The following is a 15,692-nucleotide window of genomic DNA, read 5'->3' on the forward strand; positions in this document are numbered from 1 at the left end:
TTTCAGCCAACAACATCCGTTTTTCATCCTTTGTCACCTAGTATGTGTAGGAGGGTGAAAGCAAAGGTAAAATTGGCAGCAATCACTGTATGAGCAAGCTTTATAGAATGTGAAAAAAACACAACTGTATGAAGGCATGCAGCAATATCAAAGGTGGAAAACTTTACAATTTGGGGATGAAGAAGAGATACAGAATAATGGACAGTTTACAACTTATTAGAGTATTTCGGTATTATACAGAAGGTATAATACCTATACCCAATTGGTTAATTTAGAAGAGAAAAGAAGGTGTAAAAATACACAAGATAAAATAGTGTGCAATCCATCAGAAAATAGAGTAGTAATTCAGAAATAGAGCTCTTTGAGTTTAAAATGTGTGAATGATTATTTTTCCTTCTTTATAACAACTTATTAAAAAATCCACACATTCTTAAGCCTTAATATACAAAAGATCAAAACATGAACTATAAATATACACTATACAATTTAATTGTCAAGTACAGGATACACATTTACAAAACACCCATATGTACTTGGCGTGCCTGCTCGGCTTATGGCTCTTAAAGAGGTTGTAAACTCAAAAAATTATTTTTTTTTCTTTCCAACCTGAAAGAGAAACACATGATGAGCTAGTATGCATCGCATACTAGCTCATTATGAAATACTTACCTTAGAATGAGCCCGCGCTGTGCCGCCCGCTTACCTGTATGACGGGCGACATGTTCAGTCGCCCGTCTTCCGGGATCGCAGCATCCGGCCATCTGATTGGCCGGACCCGCGATTATGTCACTCCCGCGCATGCGCGCTGGGGAGCCACAATTCACGGCATAGGGCTCTGAAGGAACGGCACGGGTGGCCGTTCCTTCAGAGTGCATGTGCCGATGACGTCATCGGCTGCCTGCAATGTAAATATCTCCTAAACGGTACATGTTTAGGAGATATTTACAGTACCTATAGGTAAGCCTTATCATAGGCTTACCTATAGGTAAAAGTTGCAGAGGAGGGTTTACTTCCTCTTTAAGAAAACAATAAATGCCTATTATATTTTTTACTTAATAACATTATGTATATGTCTTAGTATTGTGAGTGTTCTGTGCTAAGTAAGGCCCCTTTCACACTAGCGGACCGTTCAGATCCGCCTGTCAGTTTTTCAGGCAGATCTGAACGGATGCCCCATGCACCTCTATGGGACATCGGATGTCAGTGGAGACATGTCCGCTGACATCCGATCCGATCCGGTCCATCAAATCTGGACGGATGGAAACCCTATTTTCCATCCGTTCAGTGGATCAGATGGGATGGGATCGGATGAGAACGGATAGCCGGTCCGTTCTCATCCGATTCCCCCATAGAGAACAGCGGGGACCTGACAGCTCCGTCTCTGCACACAGCGTGGAGACAGAGCTGCCATCTGCCTGCTCAGTGGGGGATCGGCGGATCAATCCCCGCTGAGAAAAACGGAGTCCACCGATGGACTCCCATGTGTGTATCTTACCCTTCAAATCTAATTTTGAACTGCATACAATACAATCTATATTTCTAGAGGCAACTGGTCCCTGCTTCATACAATATTTGCTTGGACTGACTCATTATGCAGTTTATTATACAATTATACTTATCTTGATCCTTCTATATTTCTAGAGGCAACTGGTCCCTGCTTCATACAATATTTGCTTGGACTGACTCATTATGCAGTTTATTATACTATTTTATTATACAATTATACTTATTCTGATCCCTTGGATATCACTTAGTGATACAAACAATGTAATTATATACTCTATTGAGATACATATTCATTTATTTTCAGCCCATACTTTGCCATCAAGCAGAAGCTTAATTCTCCACAATCTTGATTCCTCACCTGTCTCCCCAACGTGTTCGCCATTGGTTCATGTCCTGTCAGCTCCCGAGTTAGACCATGGCAGCCCCCGCATCGTGAGAGCACGCATCCACCATCTATCTTTGGGTCATGTGTGAGTGTGATCTTTTTCATTTCTGTTCATGTACAGATGTTACAATATCACACTCCTCAATCATATATAGTAACATGTTGTTTACTGTCTCATTCATTTTTAGACAATTTATCTCATATATACTCCTGATGAGTGAGCTTACTGAAGACTCACGAAACGCGTCGAGTTACCACAATATATGAGTGCAACCCATATTTTTATCGATATTGTTATTCATGTGTATTGTTGATGCTATTATGCCGCATGCCCATTGCGTTGTTATTTTATTGTTGTTATCATTCATATGCAACTACATCATTAAAATTTGTCATATTTTTTTACCAACTTTGTACTATGGTCACTAAATGTATATACCTCATTTAAAGTCCCACCCCAAGGGCACCCTTTTTCTTTTTTCAGTATGAACTGGGATGGAGGTATTTACATGGAACCATGTGAGACCATTTCTTTTGCTTACTTTTAATAGTACCCGGGTGGAAGACACCCATGCCCGTTTTCGGTCCCACACGGTCCCATTGTGACATACACAGGCCTATGGCTGCATACAATTTACAATTTTTACCCTATTTTATTCATACAACCCACGGGTTGGTTGTGCGCCCTCTGGTGGTGGCTGTGTATCTCTCCCGGGAGCTGTGATATATGAACAGGAAGTTTAGTCTCCCTGGCTGCCCCCTCCCCTTCGGGGGCGGGGCCACCTGTATATCAGCACCATGTCCTTCCCCCCCAACGTACGAGCACCGTTGCAGGTGCACGTATGGTTTGGTGGGTGAAATCTATCTGAGGCTGCGGTTGCCAGCACAAGCTGACTTCTACCGCTGGACAGCATGGATGCACTGGTTGCACCCCTGCCTCCACCATCCTCCACATGGTGTTCTAGGACTAGAGCCAGGTGCCTATGCTGTGTGTTTTCAGGTGAGGTTTCCTTCCACTATCTCTTTTGCTGCCATTTCGTTTTCTTTCCTTCTTTGGGTCCTTTCATGATGTTTCACCTCCCCTGCATCCCTTTAGTTTTTTCACCCTTTCTGAGGCTCATCCTTCCTGGTCTTTCTCACCCACTCCCAAGTGGATTCACTAATCACCATATGTTTCAATCATCACTCATCACTATTTATTTTGGGTTTCTTATACATTATTTTTATTTTTTCCACCCTGGTCCCCCTTCTTTCACCACACCCCATTCACTTTTTTTGTATCACCAAGTGGATATAGTATCTTACCCTTCAAATCTAATTTTGAACTGCATACAATACAATCTATATTTCTAGAGGCAACTGGTCCCTGCTTCATACAATATTTGCTTGGACTGACTCATTATGCAGTTTATTATACAATTATACTTATCTTGATCCTTCTATATTTCTAGAGGCAACTGGTCCCTGCTTCATACAATATTTGCTTGGACTGACTCATTATGCAGTTTATTATACTATTTTATTATACAATTATACTTATCCTGATCCCTTGGATATCACTTAGTGATACAAACAATGTAATTATATACTCTATTGAGATACATATTCATTTATTTTTAGCCCATACTTTGCCATCAAGCAGAAGCTTAATTCTCCACAATCTTGATTCCTCACCTGTCTCCCCAACGTGTTCACCATTGGTTCATGTCCTGTCAGCTCCCGGGTTAGACCATGGCAGCCCCCGCATCGTGAGAGCACGCATCCACCATCTATCTTTGGGTCATGTGTGAGTGTGATCTTTTTCATTTCTGTTCATGTACAGATGTTACAATATCACACTCCTCAATCATATATAGTAACATGTTGTTTACTGTCTCATTCATTTTTAGACAATTTATCTCATATATACTCCTGATGAGTGAGCTTACTGAAGACTCACGAAACGCGTCGAGTTACCACAATATATGAGCGCAACCCATATTTTTATCGATATTGTTATTCATGTGTATTGTTGATGCTATTATGCCGCATGCCCATTGCGTTGTTATTTTATTGTTGTTATCATTCATATGCAACTACATCATTAAAATTTGTCATGTTTTTTTACCATCTTTGTACTATGGTCACTAAATGTATATACCTCATTTAAAGTCCCACCCCAAGGGCACCCTTTTTCTTTTTTCCCCATGTGTGAAAGGGGCCTAAGGGTTACATTTGTAATTAGACTGCTGCCAGGTGAAAGGTGTGGTGTCCTTTGAAAATTAGAAGTGTGAGATCCCAGCACTGTCTGTGCTTTACTCAGTATGTGTTATAACCAAACAATCCAAGAAAAACTCAAAGTATATATATATAAGTTTTAATATCCAATTCTATGAAATTTTGGGTGATGGTGTATATCCCCAACTTTACCTGCTATGGGTATGGTTCAATTTCGTATATGAAAAACTGTTTAACAGTGCTGTTAATACATCCATAAACACATCACAATAGTATGAATATAAATTAAAGCGGAGTTCCACCCATTTTTAATATGTTGGATTACATAGATGTATGTAATTCCCTTTAAAACGACTTTTACCAATGGAAACTTTTTTTCTATTTTTTTGCTAGTAAATACCTTATTTTCTTGTTTAATCCTCCTCTCCTCACTTCCGAGTCCGATCGGCGATGACATATTTCGGCGATTCGCAGTGTGTGCTGGGATGTGTTCCATGCCAGAAATCTCGCAGTATTACACAGGAGCTGAGATGTACTGTGTGTATTGAGGCCGTGACCTGCCCCGCCTCCGCCCCGCCTCCTCTCAGTGAGTTGTACTGTATGCATTGTATTCAGGCCGTACTCTGCCCCGCCTTCGCCCGCCTCCTCTCAGTGAGCGAGGACTGAAAGCATTATATCCTCACTGAGCTCACTAAGAGGAGGTGGGGCGGGGCAGAGCACGGCCTGAATACAATGCATACAGTACAACTCACTGAGAGGAGGCGGGGCAGGTCACGGCCTCAATACACACAGTACAGCTCAGCTCCTGGGTAATACTGCAAGATTTCTGGCAAGGAATACATCCCTGCACACACTGCGAATCGCCGAATGACGGCATCATCGATCGGACCCGGAAGTGAGGAGAGGAGGAATAAACAAGAAAATAAGGTATTTACTAGCAAAACAAACAAAAAAAAAGTTTCCATCGGTAAAAGTCGTTTTAAAGGGGATTACATACATCTAAAGTTACGAAAATGGGTGGAACTCCACTTTAAGTTCATAAAGTGCTGTATATCTTCTGTGCCAAGGTAGGTTTAAAAGTGCAATCCATGCAATAACATGTAAGGACAATGGTGAAGGTGCCGTGCTCCCCTTTCTCTTGTGCCCTTACTCATCGACTCCTATAAAGAATATTGCCTGTAGTGAGAACTCTAGGGGTTTATGTCAGATGGTTTCTCAGCTGTTCCTCGTATCTCTCCAGGTTGTATGGTATCATAGGAGGGAGATTAAAAGATCATGGTATAATATCATTCTAAATTGAAAAATCTTTTATTAATATAAAATGTGCATTCACAAAATGTATTCTTGTTAAAAGCATGAAAAATATACCGCAATGGCCATGGTTTGCATTTGCATTCCAATACCAGGATACTGAAAGACTGCTGCGCAAATACTATATGACATAAAATATTGCAACAACCGCCATTTTATTCTCTAGGGTCTCTGCTAAAAATATATTATATATATAATGTTTGGGATAATTTTCTAGCAAAAAATACTGATTTTAACTTTACCCCCTGGCTATTATCATCTTGCAGCAGGTGTCGGTCTCCCAGCTGGGCTCCATTTAGTCCATCCACTTGGTACTTAAAAAGGTCAACAATGGAGTTCATACGTAATAAGCAGAGTTTATTTATTCAAAATCAAGTGATCCAGTAACGGCGGCATCTAACGCATTTTGGGTTACAATGTATTACTCATAGCTATGAAGGTTCATCTATTTCAAAAAGTAAAAACCACCCTAACACTGAAGAAGTAAAACAACACTGCTATCACTATGCTATATACTATTTTACAAGTTTACTGAGGCCCAGTTCACACTGCAGCAACTTCATAGTCTTGCAACTTTGAAACCGACATCCCTGCTCAACTTCAGCATGACTTGCAAACTTTTTTTTTTTTAAATAAGAGCCAAGTTGTGCCAAAAGAGTAATACAGGAACCATTGACTCAAGTCGCTCCTATTGAAACAGTTCCATTGCACCTAATAGGGCACAACTTGTCATGTGACTTGTGCTCTCAAAGTCGAAGTGTGTGTCGCACTAATGTGAACTGGGCCTTAGGTTCTCCAGGAAGCAACCCACACAGCAGAAAAAAAATGTCTGGATTTGTTGAAAGTTCTGTTTTGCTGATGTGTCTACGAGCATTGTGAATTTACGTATATGGACTTAAGCAGATGATGTTATGTCTAAGCTATGATACAAACATTGGTTTGTTAGTACATTCACCTCCGTTTTATACCATTTAATAAAACATGTTTGGAGGATAATGCGCTAGGCCTTCGTGCCTTCTTTATTTCCTATACTTACAGTAAAATCAGATGTCCCCAGTCTTTTGAGGGCAGCGGAAGCACATTATCCACACGCAGTAATAGGTCAAGATAGGAGTTTGACATCACATTGGGACTTATTGCACAGCACAGGAGAGTAAACATTTTCAGAAGTAGAAAAAAAAAATGTCTGGATTTGTTGCAAGTTCTGGCTTGCATGAATCAATTTGTTAATTCCTGTCCATAATAAGAAACCCCAATGCATCAATCTGAATAGAATGATGGTTAGCACTTAAAGCGGAGTTCCACCCTAAAAATGAACTTTCCACATTTTTTTTTTGTTTCACTTACCTTGTTTTTAATGAAAATAAACTTACCTTCCTTCCTCTTCCTCCCTCTGCGGCCGTGGCACTTCCTCCTTTGCATTGACTACTGGGAGATGAGGGTCATCAACACCAGGAGTCAATGTGCCTGCACCGGTGTCACTCGTCACTTCCGGTGCAGGCGCGTCATTCCCTGCTGAACAGCTTCTGGGCATGCGCAGAACCAGCTACGGAATGACGCGTCTGCCCCGGAAGTGACGAGCAGGGCATTCTGGGACTCTGACGTCACCGAAGAGGACACGAAGAGGGACGCCCCGGCTTTAGCTGCCCACCCCCAAGACATTTTCAAGGTAAGAATTTCTTCTTACAGGTAAGTTAAACAGGGGACAGTTCAGAGGCTATCGTTGCTTAAATGCACTAGCCCTGACTGTCCCAGGGGTATTTTTATCTAAAAAATGTTTTTTGCCCGGAACTCCGCTTTAAGCCTTGCAGCACAGGGGTCCCTAGTTTGAATCCTTGTCAGGACATTATCTGCATGGAGTTTGCATGTGCTTGCATGGGTTTCCTTCCCTCCTCCAAAGACATGCTTTTAGGTGAATTGACCCCTGTCTAAATAGGCACTAGTATGCATACGTATGCATGTAAGCTTAGATTGTAAGTTCCAGAAGGGCAGTGACTGATGTGAATATACATTATGTAAATCGTCTGCATTTCATACACCGATCAGCCATAACATTAAAATCACTGACAGGTAAAGATAGCATTTTGTTACAATACCATCAGAAAGTCAAAAGAGAACAAGAAGGGGGCTATGGGGACTTTAAGGGGCACCATCACAGACAAATAGTGTAGAGATAAAACAACATATAAAAAGTCAAAGTTTATTGATCTAAATAACAAACAGCAATTAAAATATATTATCCAGGATTTGAACAATAACATAAAAGATTACATACAATAATCAAAAAAGCAGTACATGAGATGTGCACCAACTACAGCAAATATGGGGCAAAAATCAATTAATGGTGCCCTTAACTGACTAGACCAGTCAGACATATAAGATTGATGGGGTACTCAATTACTTGACATGTTTCGCGGGTTAGCGCTTCTTCAGGGGCGTAAAAAGATGGTACATAGTTGGTATTACATATATGAACTAAACTAGATGTAAAGCAAGAGTCATAATGAATATAACATACATATACAAAAATACAGAGCATAAATTCATTGTTAAATGTTGGTAATGCTGGATTACTGTAATTTTGTATATGTATGTTATATTCATTATGTCTCTTGCTTTACATCTACCTAATATATGTGATACCAACTATGTACCATCTTTTTCCGCCCCTGAAGAAGAGCTAACCCACAAAACATGTGTCATTCTCACTATGGATTGTGGCCTTTATATGAAGTTGAAGCATGTGCAGGAGATTTATTCTATTTACTGAAGTTCACAAGATTTGGACAATTTGTAACACATTGGGGTTGATTTACAAAAACTGGAGAGATCTGATGCAGCTCTTCAAAGAAACCAATTAGCTTCCAGCTTTTTTTTTTCTTAAAGCTTAATTGAAAAAGGTAAAAGCTGATTGGCTACCAGGTACAGCTGCTTCAGATTTTACACTCTCCAGTTTTAGTAAATGAACCCCATTAAATGTTGATTTTTGACAAATTGCAGTGGGTTGCTTTTTTCTTTGAGCTAATTTACTTTGCACAGTATGTTTATGTGCATATGTGGTATACATGTTTATACATGTTTAGGCATATACTGTAAATCTTTTTTGTAAGTCTTATGTTTTGCAACTCATGCAGGTTGTGCTTCACATGACGCTTCTATCCTTTACTGTTGTATTATTCTGTTTGTAAAGGGGGACATATACTGTAGTAGCAGCTGTTGGACTTTATTCAGGAATAGTACAGTGCAGATGTTCCTTATTGCTTTTATTACCTAATGGAAGAAGGTGGCCTGTTCTGATGAATCCTGTTTTCTTTTACATTATGTGCATGACCAGGTGCATATGCCATGCTTACCTGAGGAAGATATGACACCAGAATGCAGTATGGGAGGAAGGCAAGCCAGTGGAGACAGTAGGTGAGATTTACTAAAACTGGTGCACTCAGAATCTGGTGCAGTTGTGCATGGTAGCCAATTAGCTTCTGTAACGGATCAATTGGCACCCTGACTGGGTACCTCCATTGACAAATGCTCCTAGTGCTTCCTGAGAGCTCCAAGCACTCCACCAGACACCATAACGACCTTAGACCTCATGAACTGCCACAGCTTGGTTGGGGTCTCGCCGCCTCCTACCCACTCTCGACCTACGACAAGGCTCCAGTGGGTGAACCTCTCTTTCCCCAGAGAGTGAAGCAGGAACAAGCTCTTACAAAAGCTTAGTGATTATCCAAGGGAGTATAAAGAGCATAGCAATCCCTTGTAGCAGGTTCCCCAAAACATGAGTAGAGACTTCATGAAGGCGTAAAAACAGACAGTTTATTCAAACACATGCACAAAGAGATATACACTGTGGAACAATCCTACCTCCCCCTTAGCAGCCAATCCACATACAAATATGCATCCTATAATACGTTTATCTCAAGGCAGACAGACACAATACAACAATGGAATACAGACAATTACTAATAACAAACCCCACCCATCTCACTATCTAGCAATCTGAAAACTCAAACCATTCATCTTCATACATTTCCTGAGAGATATTGCTGACAAATATTACTGTCCCATCTGAAGCAATTCAAATCATTAATTATCTGTCTTTCACTCCCAGTGACGGTGAACACTGTCACAGCTTCTAACCTCAGCTTGTTTAATTAAGATTTGGCAATAAAACCTTGAAAGCTGATTTGTTTCTATGCAGAAGTAAACCTGATTTTGCACTCTCCAGATTTAGTAAATAAACCCCAGTATGATACTTCGGGCAATGTTCTGCTGCAAAACCCGACATTTTTTATTTCTTCTCTACCCATTGAGCATTTTTGCTGGAAAAACAAGTCCAATCCATGAAGACCTCACCTTGTGACTTCCAAAACTTAAAGGATTTGCTACTGATGGCATGGTGCCTGATATCGCTGCATACCTTAAGAAGTCTAGTGGGGTCCATGCTCGATGGATCAGGGCTGCTTTGGTGGCAAAAGGGGACCTACTCAATATTAGATGGGTCATCATAATGTTATGGCTGATAAAGTGTAAATGCCTATAAAAATAATATATACCATGTAATAATAAAGATAATATGAACTATCTGAATTATTAAATGGTGTATGATTTTCATTCTTTGCAGGTTTATAAATCACCTGGGGATAGCCGGCAAATATCTCATCTTGTAAATAATATAATGAAGATAAGAAATACCGATTTTGATGCATCAGCGTTCAGCCAAAAGTAATGAGTAATGATGTTTGCTGTCAACATAGAGAGGGATTGCCTTATGTTGATATAAGCAATCTCTCTCCAGGCACCACTAAATGTAGGTACAATCACACAGCACTAAGCTTGTCAGCAACCTCTTGTGAGTACAACTGCTAAGAATTGGAGAGCGTTGATGCTATCATTGTACAGCTGGTTGCTAGCAATTGGTTTGGTGGCAGCAGATTGGCCATCTTATTATCACAGAGGTATAAAGTAGATTTACTTCAAAATATTTTTCCCTTGCTTCTCACAGGACATTCCCTTTCATTTAATGGCACATAATGTCCTTTCCTTGAATTATTTCCAAACATTGCAATATAAGATAAAACACTGGCAAGCATACAGAGTGCACCGATGACAGTGTTGCAAGACACATTAAAGATATTCCAAGAAATAATAAAGTAATAGGATATATACTGTATGATGTTGGTGCAGGGAGATAATTTATTAAGACAGATATTCGGAAGAAAAGAAACAAAAATGCCATAATGTCAAGAAACAGAAAATATATCCTGTAATTGTATTTCGGAGCAGATGAAAATAAGGCTTTAGAATTTAACCACATTTATTTAAAAGCTAAGTTCACCGTTTTTCCATAAAATACCATATGCAGCCAAGAGCCCCAGTAGATAAAAAAAAAACAAAAAAAAAAAAAAACAATGCAGGATTGTAAAATGTTCATTAAAGCATAACTCCACTTTTGTTGAGAAAAACATTCCCCTCTGGGTGATCTCTGTACATTACAAGGATTTTAACAAACTTTGTTGCAGATTCCTACCATTTACTATTCTAAAGAAATCCCTGTGTGTTTGTATCTATGCGGAAAGTGAGTCTAATGGGAGTAGTTTATTAACCAATTCTGGACCGGAAGGATTTGCCCCCTTAATGACCAGGCCATTTTTTGTGATTCAGCACTGCATTAATTTAACTGACAATTGTGCGGTTGTGAGATGCTGTCCCCTAATAAAATTGATGTCCTTTTTTCCCCACAGATTGAGCTTTCTTTTGGTGGTATTTGATCACCTGTGTGATTTTTATTTTTTGCGCTATAAACAAAAAAATAGCGACGATTCTGGAGAAAAAACAATATTTTTTAAAAATCCCCCCCCCCAAAAAAAAATTAAAAAATCTATTTTTGTTAATCCTATTAGACCAATTTGTATTCTGTTACATATTTTTGGTAAACAAAATCCCAATAAGTGTATTTTGATTGGTTTGCGCAAAAGCTATCGCTTCTACAAACTAGGGGAAAGATTTATGTCATGTTTATTTATTTATTTTTTTACTAGTAATGACACTGATCTGCGATTTTTAGCGAGACTGCGACATTGCGGCAGACAAATCAGACCCCTAAATTACATTTTTGACACTTTTGGGGGGAACAGTGACATAACTACAGTAATCAGTACTGAAAATATGCACTGCTACTGTAAGAATGACACTGGCAGGGAAGGGTTTAACCCAGGGTTGATCAAAGGAGTAAGTGTGAGCCTAGGGGAGTGTTTTCTAACTGTATGGGGGATGGGCTTGTGAAATGACCACAGAGACCTGTGATCTTGTATAGGAGGATCACATGCGCACTGTGATCATTTCAGAGAGAACAATGGTCTGCTGTGTTTACAACAACTGACTGTCCTTCTCTCATAGCGGGGAGCGATCGTGGGTGCCCGGTGGCAATCGCAGTGGCCGGCCCCGTGGGTTGGCTTCTTTGCTTCCTAATGCGTTCACGCAGCCGAGCCAGTCTGCTGCAGTATATCTGCGGCGGGTGGTTGGAAAGTGATTAATTTTATTACAGGACATGGAGGCCCATATTATGCGTAATCTCTTTCTTTATTCCTCAGAAGTAAAGTAAGGTTATTGTATCCAATGCGAGTGTTCCTAGTATAATAAAGCCCCATGTTACCTTAAGCCACTCCTCTTAATTTGCTGCTGCCTCCTCGGCTAAGTACAATCTTCATATCTCTGTCTTTATTTGGGCAATTTCTAATTACTGTATTTATTTCCAGTATTTTTACTGCTGTTTTTCCACAGTTTTTCTCCCCCCTCCCCCCCTCTGGCTGAGTTGCTGGGCAGTTTACTGGCGCTGCCCAGGAGTTCTTTCCTGAGGGAACACTCAGTGAGCTTTGCTTGGCTTTATTTTGTGCCTTGTTTTTACTAAAAATTTGTGCCTGATATACTTATCCTTTTCCACCGCACTCTCCAGGGAGTGAAAGTCTCCTCTCACGGCAGCAGGGCTCATATTTTTCTGATTACTAGTGAAGGATCTCCCTTTTTCTATGACCCTTATTGTGCCGTGTCCTATAGATATTTTTTTCTGTCACACATCGGGAAAGTAATTACTGTGCCATGCAGTCAAGTAAAGACGTGGAAGCTTCCACTACCATTTTTTTCACCACTGCCACCAAAACCCTTACATAGATATCTGGCCTGTCTGCCCGGCTGTTTATTCCGGGGTTCATACCAAGTTTCTCAAGGCTCTATCCACTCCAGGTTTACAGCACCTAAGCCAAGTCCATCTCACAGTTCTTCCAAATTAGGGGCAGGCCTTGGCAGTCTCATGGACCCAGAGGTTCTTCCTATGGCCGATGGCCTTATGGTAAGTTCCATTCCATACCCCCAGTCTTCTATAACAATGGTGGGGGGCAGACTGTGTTATTTTGTTGATGCCTGGTGCAGGCTCACTGCAGATACTTGGGTCCTTCACACTGTCCTGGGTTACTCTATAGATTTTGTGCAACACCCTGTTCAAACGTAATTTCCAAACTGCATTGTGTTCTCCACACACGATTGATACCTGGTGACAAAGGAAATACAATCCTTAGCCTTCAAGGGCGCAATCTCTGCAATTCACCCTCACACTCCATATTTCCTAAGCAACCTCTTCCTGGTCCCCAACAAAGGTGGAGGCGTTTGACCGGTCATCAACTTACGCCCCCTAAACACTTTTGTCACATGCCACCATTTCAAGATGTAAGGTATACACTTTCTTTGAGACATTTTGCTCTCAGGGGACTGGATGGTCTAACTCGACCTGAAGGACGCATATCTCACCATTCCACTACCCGAAGATTAACAAAAATTCCTACAATTCCAGTGGGAGGAGACTGTGTGGCAGTACAAATGCCTTCTGTTCGGTCTCTCTTTGGCACCATAGTGCTTCATAAAGCTCATAAAACCAGTAGTTGCCCTTCTACGCAGCAGAGGAGCTTGACTCACAATATATTTGTATGATATCCTCATCATGGCACAGGATCCTCACCTGCTTCACGAACACCTGTTTTGGAAGAGGTCTCAGCTGGACAACCTGGGTTTCCTAATCAATTAGGAAAAGTCGGTCATCGAACCCTCTCAATTAATAGAATTTCTAGGATTCACCATAGACTCAGTGAACGAAGCACTCCCACTACCAACATCCAAAGTCAGGTCCATCAAAAAGGAAATCCGTCGGACGTTAGCACGTCCTGTTCTTACCCTGAGACAACTGGCCAGGATTATCGGCCTTCCCTCAGCATAAATTCAAGCTATATTTTCTGGCCCTCTGCACTGCAGAGCACTTCAACGTCTGAAGTCCAAGAACCTTTTGCTTGGGTCACACCTATTCAAACTCTGTTCCTCTCGACTGCACAGCCAAAGAAGTACTCATGTGGTGTCTACAACACATGGAGGCATGGAACGGGAGATCAAACTTCCGATCCACCCCAGACTTTACCACTATAGTTGAATCAGATACAAGTACGCTCGGCTGGGGCGTGCGCTGTGGGCCTACCTCCACCTGCGGAAAATGGTCCCTGGAGGAACAGGAACTACATATCAATTGCATCAAGCTGCTAGAAGGCTCATTTGCCCTACGAAACCTCTTAGGTGAATCGACCAACTGCTCCATCCTGTTACGCATGGACAATTTATCAGCGGTTCATTATATCAACCATCTCGGGGGCACAAAGTCAACAGCCTTAGCAGATCTAGTGAAGGAATTCTGGCAATTTTGCATGGTTCACAATATTTTGGTACAGGCAGAGTACATTCCAGGGATGTCCAATGTAGTGGCAGATTGGAATCCCAGACACCTATGAGATACAGTGCCTTGCAAAAGTATTTGGCCCCCTTGAACTTTGCAACCTTTTGCCACATTTCAGGCTTCAAACATAAAGATATAAAACTGTATTTTTTTTTGAAGAAGAAGAATCAACAAGTGGGACACAATTATGAAGTGGAACGAAATTTATTGGATATTTCAAACTTTTTTAACAAATAAAAAACTGAAAAATTGGGCGTGCAAAATTATTCAGCCCCCTTAAGTTAATACTTTGTAGCGCCACTTTTTGCTGCGATTATAGCTGTAAGTCGCTTGGGGTATGCCTCTATCAGTTTTGCACATCGAGAGACTGAAATTTTTGCCCATTCCTTCTTGCAAAACAGCTCAAGCTCAGTGAGGTTGGATGGAGAGTGTTTGTGAACAGCAGTTTTCAGTTCTTTCCACAGATTCTCAATTAGATTCAGGTCTGGACTTCGACTTGGCCATTCTAACACCTGGATATGTTTATTTGTTAACCATTCCATTGTAGATTTTGCTTTATGTTTTGGATCATTGTCTGGTTGGAAGACAAATCTCCGTCCCAGTCTCAAGTCTTTTGCAGACTCCATCAGGTTTTCTTCCAGAATGGTCCTGTATTTTAACCATCTTCCCTGTCCCTGCTGAAGAAAAGCAGGCCCAAACCATGATGCTGCCTCCACCATGTTTGACAGTGGGGATGGTGTGTTCAGGGTTATGAGCTGTGTTGCTTTTACACCAAACATAACGTTTTGCATTGTTGCCAAAAAGTTTGATTTTGGTTTCATCTGACCAGAGCACCTTCTTCCACATGTTTGGTGTGTCTCCCAGGTAGCTTGTGGCAAACTTTAAAAGACGCTTTTTATGGATATCTTTAAGAAATGGCTTTCTTCTTGCCACTCTTCCATAAAGGCCAGATTTGTGCAGCATACGACTGATTGTTGTCCTATGGACAGAGTCTCTCACCTCAGCTGTAGATCTCTGCAGTTCATGCAGAGTGATCATGGGCCTCTTGGCTGCATCTCTGATCAATCTTCTCCTTGTATGAGCTGAAAGTTTAGAGGGACGGCCAGGTCTTCGTAGATTTGCAGTGGTCCGATACTCCTTCCATTTCAATATTATCGCTTGACCAGTGCTCCTTGGGATGTTTAAAGCTTGGGAAATCTTTTTGTATCCAAATCCGGCTTTAAACTTCTCCACAACAGTATCTCGGACCTGCCTGGTGTGTTCCTTTTTCTTCGTGATGCTCTCTGCGCTTTAAACGGACCTCTGAGACTATCACAGTGCAGGTGCATTTATACGGAGATTTGATTACACACAGGTGGATTCTATTTATCATCATTAGTCATTTAGGTCAACATTGGATCATTCAGAGATCCTCACTGAACTTCTGGAGAGAGTTTGCTGCACTGAAAGTAAAGGGGCTGAATAATTTTGCACGCCCAATTTTTTAGTTTTTTATTTGTTAACAAA

Source organism: Pelophylax lessonae (assembly GCF_965119305.1).
Source record: "Pelophylax lessonae genome assembly, chromosome: 2".
Taxonomy (NCBI): domain Eukaryota; kingdom Metazoa; phylum Chordata; class Amphibia; order Anura; family Ranidae; genus Pelophylax; species Pelophylax lessonae.